Here is a 7,896-nt window from a genome sequence, read left to right on the forward strand (position 1 = left end):
TCACTGGCGCATGTGTCGTTGCTAGTATACAACTGGCGCAGAGCGTTCTTTTCCCACCACCGCCACTCGCCGGTAAATTAGGGATTGATCATGCGCCCCAAGGGGCGGTTCGGCGGAAGGAGGAGGCGTGTTCTGGCGCAAACGGTATTTTGCCGTTTCTGAATACCATTGCGCTACTGACCAGGAAATACCTGGTTTAAAGTCAGTGGCGCGTTGTTCAGATGCTATTTTAAGGGCGCATGCATACATGCGCATGCGATGCATACGGATTGCTTGTGCACCTCGCGTATACACTTTGCTTCTCCCATCTACCTAGACATTCTTGGTAAATTATTTGGGAAAGAACAGCTGATGCAGCGGTAATAAGTTGTACTTTTAAATCAATGCATCTGCAAACACCGTACAGCAAACACATATTTTCTTGACAGAGACATCGTGTAGGCCTACATGCCCATAACTTTTAGGATTGATGAGAATTTGATCGTGAAAAACATTGTTTTACCGCGAGTGAGTGTAAAGAATGAATGAATGCGCGCGTGTGTGCTCTGTTTAAACACACGCAAACTAAACACGTAACGCATAATACAATCAATGGCAATGTATTACCGCGGGGACACATGCATATTAGGATAGCATACAATACTGATAAGAAACAATGTTTATAATGTATTGCGTATATCATTAAATAGAACCACAGTTACCGCATATCACATGTTATATCATATACGTTTTCTTTGCCGAAATGTATTTGAGGACTCAGTATTTCTGAAGTTGTGGAAGAAAACCCCTTATTCCATGTGTGAATTAGGCCATATTATTTGGCAATAAACTGAGCCATTTGCAGTTTGAAATTCATGTGCATTTGTCTCATCGGAGACTGCAGCCGCGCTGTCAAAATATCAACTCGTCCGATTCAAATGCGCTCATGGCTCTTAAAGGGGATGGGAGCTGGCACTCTCATTGGTTTGTTGGACGTTACGCCCAAACCACACCTACGGGTAACTAGGCTGCTTCAGACCAACCCTTTTGACACTTGCGCCGCGACGCAAGTGTCATTTATCCGCCTGTAAAATAGCGATAGCGCCGTAGAACCGCCCACAAAGCTACTTGCGCTTTGCGCTTCCCACTTGCGTTTCAGACCGTTAAAATAGGGCCCAATGTGTATTTTGTCCAGTATGACCAAGAGATCAGTAATCCCTCTTCAGAAGTTCTGACTGTTCTCTTTGAATATCATTAAGTCCTGCACGCACAATAACCTGTGAGATTTTGGGGTTTTCCTATATGATTGTGGCTAGATATCACTAACCATCACATCTGGGAAGTAGCATGTTTTGATCTTCTTACCGGTTTTATCCTTGATGGTTGAGTCTTCTATAATCAGAGTTTCTGATTCATCTGCTTTCTGTGAGATGGGCCCTGGTTGGCTTGAGGTACAGTGGCAGACGCATGCGCAGCTTCCCTCTGTGGCGACCGGTTCTTGTTCCATCTCTGTCAGCACCGTCCGTCCGGACATATTTCGAGGCTCAGGGGTGCACGGGTGGCCGACGCATGCACAACTCGCCTCTATAGCAACTGGTTCTTGCTCCGTCTCTGTCTGCAACGTCTGTCCGGACGCATCTCTGGGCTCAGGGGTGCACGGGTGGCCGACACATTCGCAGCTCGCCTCCATGGCGACTGGTTCTCGTTCCGTCTCTGTCCGCACCGTCCGTCAGGACTTATCACGGGGCTCAGGGGTGCACGGGTTGCCGACGCGTTCGTGGACTCTTGAAGTGGCACCAACCGGTTCTTCAGCGGCAGGGTTAACTTAAGTGACGGGCTTATCCGGCTGATATATGCAACTTTAGCTTTGGGTAGCTTAGCATTTGACGTTGACTGAACTTGTTGATTCACTTTGGTATGTTGTTTTGGCTTAGCGCCGACTCTGTGCCAGTGAGACGCAGCTGGAACTGTCTCTCTCTTGTCCAGCTTCGGGAAGGTTACAGTGTAGCTTCGATCATCTTGTTGTGTATTTGTCTGAGTTAGCTCAGCAAACTCACCTATCAGCACTGTATCCTGGAGGAGTCCTTTGCATTTTTCTAATGCTGCTAGACTCGTTTCAAACAAAAGCCACTGTCTGTCGCAGTTTGGTGCAGTCTGTGCATTTCCCAGTCTCCGTGCCTGAGATATCCGATTACAGAGGCATGTAGGCGATAGGAAAGTCCAAGGCTTTTGCTGCGGTCAGATCCGGAAGTCATAAAAAGTGCCAAAATGTATTGTTGAATCGAGCGATGGAGGTCGACAGAAAAAACCTATATATTGTTAATTATTATGATCATGAAATAAAATAAATAAAGTAGATCTGAACAATGAATTAAGTAGTTTTTTCCAATGGGAAACATGTCCTCTCTCTCTGCTGCCTCTTATCTCTCTGCTACCTCTTATCCTGACATAAAACAAAATTATTTCAGCATGCAAAGTGCAGCAGGAATGGCTACAGCTAAGTCTGAAATGTACAGAAGAAGATCATCTGCATAAAGTGAGACCCTTTGTTCAGAGCCATTCCTGCCTGTTCCAGTAATTTGAGTGTTAGAGTGAAGGGCTATTGCAAGGGGCTCAATAGCAATGGAGAATAAAAGGGGGGTAAGGGGGACACCCTGTCTCGTGGACCTATGTGTATTTCAGGGGAAACAGATGTTATTTGGTGATTTTCCATCGTTCGAATACCTTAGTGCTGTATTGAAATGCTCCCCCAGAGTTCTCCTATTAATTATTTACAGGCCACCCACATATTCTGCACATTTTTTTCGATGACTTCACAGAATTATTGTCTAGCATCTCCACAGAATTTGACTGTCTAGTTATAACTGGTGACTTCAATTTTTATACTGATGATTTGAATGACAAGTGTGCAAAAAAACTTTTTACCATTTTGGACACATTTGAACTGTCTCAACATGTGAAATAGGCTACTCATTGTAAGGGGCACACTCTAGACCTGGTTATCACAAAGGGCCTCAATGTTTCTGATCTCTCTGTGACTGATCCTTCCTTGTCTGACCACTTTTGTGTTTTCTTTAACATATCTTTTATTCCCGACATACAGACAAAATCAAACACTGTCAAAAAACGGTATATCAATGAAGATTCTAATGTACTTTTTAAAAAGGCCATCTCCTTGTTACCACCTCTAAACCCATGTTCTGCTGATGATCTTGTAGAAAACGTTTGAAAATTTTGAAAGTCATAGATGTCATTGCACCTTATATGGTTAAAACGATTTCTGGAAAGCAAAAGGCACCCTGGAGAAAAGCTGCTTCTGTAACAGCACAGAAAAAAGAATGCAGGAAGGTTGAACGCATCTGGCGTAAAACAAAACTTTATATTCACCATGATATCTATAAAGATAGCCTCCGTGCCTACAATTTAGACTTAAAAAATGCTAGAGAAACATTTTTCTCCAATATCATTAAAACCAACACTAATAATGCAAAAACCCTATTTGCAACTGTTGACAGACTGACCAACCCCCCAACAGAAATTCCACCTGATCTCCATTCCACGCAGAAATGCAATGAGTTTGCAGCTTTTTATATTGATAAAATTGAAGGTATCAGACGCGCCATCAATATCTCCACGTCAAACAAAAATGTTGGACTACCACCCTGTTCAGGCAAAAATTACGTGGCAAGGATGGCATGCTTTGATGTTATAGACTCTCAAAATCTTGTGGAAACGGTGACACAACTAAAGCCATCCACCTGTTGCCTTGATACTATACCTACCAACCTCTTTAAGAATGTTTTCGACTGCCTAGCAGTAGACATATTGCAGATAGTTAACAACTCTCTCCAGTCAGGCAAGTTCCCAAAAGCTTTGAAAACTGCAGTTATTAAACCCCTTTTAAAAAAGCGGAGCCTAGATGCCTCTATTATTAACAACTACAGACCAATATCAAATCTACCCTTCATAAGTAAAATCATTGAGAAAGTTGTCCTCCAGCAACTAAATCACTTCCTGGCATCAACTGATTGCTATGACACCTTCCAATCAGGATTTCGACCCCTGCACAGCACTGAGACCGCCCTTATTAAAGTTGTAAACGACATCCGTCTTAACACAGACTCTGGCAAAACCTCAATACTAATGCTACTTGACCTCAGTGCTGCATTCGACACTGTAGACCATACATTACTTCTGGAAAGGTTAGAAAACTGGGTGGGGCTTTCAGGCACTGTCTTAAATTGGTTCAGGTCCTACCTACAAAATAGGAACTACTTTGTTTCCATTGGCGACTTTGTATCAGAATCAACCAACGTGACATGTGGAGTCCCACAAGGTTCGATCTTAGGACCCTCTTTATTCAACATCTACATGCTCCCACTAGGGCAAATCATGCAAAATAACAATATTGACCATCATTGCTATGCTGATGACACGCAAATCTATGTATCGCTATCACCAAATGACTATCGGCCCATAGATCTGCTGTGCCAGTGCATTGAGCAAGTGAAGGAATGGATGTGCCGAAATTTCCTTCAACTAAATGAGGACAAAACAGAGATAATTGTATTTGGTTCTAAAACGGAAATGCTTAAAGTAACCCAACACCTTCACTCTCTGTCCCTGAAAACCTCAATCAAAGCCAGAAATCTAGGGGTTATCATGGATTCAGATTTACATTTTGACAGTACCATCAAATCAGTTACAAAATCGGCATATTATCACCTTAAAAATGTAGCAAGACTTAGAGGGCTCATGTCCACCGAAGACTTACAAAAACTTGTACATGCCTTTATCACTAGTAAGCTTGATTACTGCAATGGTCTCCTCACAGGTCTCCCAAAACAAACTCTGAGGAAGCTTCAGCTTGTTCAGAATGCTGCTGCTAGAGTTCTAACAAAGACCAAAAAATTTGATCATATTACACCAATTCTGAAATCGTTACATTGGCTTCCTGTAGGTCAGAGAATTGATTTTAAAATCATGTTGCTAACCTATAAATCCCTACGTGGTTTAGGCCCAAAATATTTAACTGATATGCTTCCACTACATCAGCCTTCTAGACCACTAAGATCCTCTGAGACCAATCTGTTAATTATCCCCAGAGTAAACACAAAACATGGGAAAGCAGGATTTAGTTACTATGCAACAAATAGCTGGAATAAACTCCCAGAGGATTTAAGACTTGCCCCAACTCTGAGCACCTTTAAAACAAGACTGAAGACTTTTATGTTTGCTATAGCTTTCTGCTAAAATCTTAAATACATTGCACTTTCTAAAAAGCTTTTTTAACTTTGCCTTTATTTTCTATTTTAATACTAAAATGCCTTTTCCTATTCTACCCATTTCTTTGCATATGTTTTTCTTTTACTTATCTATTATTTTATTTTATTGTTTGACAATGTTTATATGTGAAGCACTTTGAGTCTGCCTTGTGTATGAAAAGTGCTACATAAATAAAGTTGCCTTGCCTTGCCTTGCCTTGCCTATGTAGAGGGAAGCATTCTGACAGAATATTATTAGTCCTTACTGAGGCTTGAGGAGAGGAATAGAGTAGCTTAAAAAAGCCTTTTCAGCATCCAGTGATATCACTGCTTCTGAAACCGTGGTGGTAGATGGGTTATAAATTGTGTTGAATAATCTCCTTAAATTAAAGAAGGAATTTCTATTTCTAATTAAAACAGTTTGATCCGGGGAGAGAATAATTGGCGTTACAGCCTCAAGACGCAGAGTCAGAAGTTTTGATAATAATAAAAAATCTACATTCAGCAAGCTGATGGGATGACATGAGGCGCAGGAGAGTGGAACCTTATTCTTTTTCAAAATAAGGGAGATTGAGGCCTGGTTAAGAGTTTCTGGTAATTTTAGAGATTCTAATGAGTCATTAAACATGTAATTTAGAATTGGGGCTAGTCTATGTATATACTTCCTGTAAAATTTGGCAGAATAGCCGTCCAGTTCTGGGCATTTCCAACATTGTATGTGGGAAATTATTTATAAAGAAGTCTATTTGTTTTGAAATACATTCTACAAAGTCATAATTTGAAAGTAAATGGTTATTGAAACGCCATGGAGCACGGCCATTATTTAGTCCATGAAAATGTACGTCAATAGCTACTGGGGCATGTTCAGATATTACTATTGGGTTATGCGAAATAGACTAAACACATGGGAGAATGTTATTATCCACTAGAAAATAATCGATACGAATAAAAGTGGGATTGACATTTGAAAAAAAAGAATATTCTTTATCAGCGGGATTGAAAATACGCCAAATGTCAGAAATGGCAAATTGGTCCTTAAGGGACAGGATCAACTTCTCTCGAAGGTGGGGACTTTCAGGTAGATCAGCAATCTAGTTTAGGATCCAGCCAACAGTTAAAGTCCCCTCCTAAAATAAGGGAATGTGAGGGCATGTCTGGTAGAGTGGAGAACAAAGATAAAATCTTCACAATTTTGACCATATACATTTACCAGAAGTACCCGAGTGTTATAAAGTTCAACAGTAACAATAAAGTACCACCCATTAGGGTCTGCAATCACATTAGCGCATAAACAAGGAATTGACTTGTGCGGTATAATGGCCACTCCTCTATATTTACATTGAAATGAAGAATGATATACTTGGCCAATCCAGCTACATTTTAATCTTGACTGATCTGAGACTTTAAAATGAGTTTCATGGAAATAAATTATCTGGGCACCCAAGTGATGGAGATTGTGTAGCACTTTGCTGCGTTTGATAGGATTGTTAATGCCCCTGCAGTTCCAGTTGCAAAATTATTGTCCACATACCCCTTGTTGTTCTCTTTTATTAAGGCCATATGAACAGGTTAGCAGATAAGGAGTGGTGCTCAGTACTAAACAAACCAGCAAAGTAGCATTGTATGAGTAGGCCATCAATCCAATTTTGGAAGACCTGGCTGACACACAGGTAGACAAATAAAACAAATACCTTTAACATTGGGAAGGGGCCACGTGGCATGCCTGCCACGTGGCCCCTTCCCGACCTGGCAAAAGTATCCCCACACGCCGATGAACCCTTGTAGTACATGCTAAACGTTCCGTCGTAGCCATTGATCTTACAGTAAACTACTATAAACCACAAACCATCTCGACCACCTAGAGCAGCGGTCCCCAACCACTGGTACCGTTACCGGTCCGTCGGACCTTCCTAACCGGGCCATAGGCTAAGACATGATTAAAAAATAATAATTCTTAAGCCCAGATTGAACCGGGACATGGAGGAGGAAGGGATTATTGCCGTTTGCGAACTCTCGGACTCCTGGAGCACGGTTGCGGAGCTCCGGTTGCGGAGTTCGGTTGCCGGGCTCCGGCTGCGGAGTTCGGTTGCGGGGCTCCGGTTGCGGGGCTCCGACTGCAAGGCCCCTGTTGCTGAGCTAAGATCTGAATCTTACAAAAAACAAAAAACAAAAGAGACAAAAGACCAAATACTAGTGAGTTTCAACGTTTGCAAAGCCGTTGGGCCGTTAGCTTGCTTACAGTAGTTTCCAGCTCCTTTATCCTGCCGCTAAGGTCAGTAGCTGCTAGTTCCGACCCTAGCATAGTTTGCGCGTGCTGTCTAGTCCTCCTGCAGTGGCTGTAACGAGTCCTTCATTTCTTGTCGGACAGAAAAGATATCTCAGAGCGGAGAGGGGACGAAAGAGTCAATTATCCCAAAGATGTCGGTTTTCACGGGATCCATCATAGTTTGCAAAAGTTTGGTGCTGAGTGTGCTATTAGCATTAGCTTTATCCACCTGTTTCATTAGCCGCGACGGAAGGCAAGGCTTTTCTATTACGCATAGACATTTAGTTTGTGTTTGAGAAACCCAGTAAAGCGACTACAAAGTATAGCTTCTAGGTTTTCCTTTTCTTTTTTAAAACTATAAGTGACTAGAATCATGCAGAACAGGTG

The sequence above is a fragment of the Gadus morhua genome, chromosome 22 (genome assembly GCF_902167405.1).
Source record: "Gadus morhua chromosome 22, gadMor3.0, whole genome shotgun sequence".
NCBI classification, from domain to species: Eukaryota; Metazoa; Chordata; class Actinopteri; order Gadiformes; family Gadidae; genus Gadus; species Gadus morhua.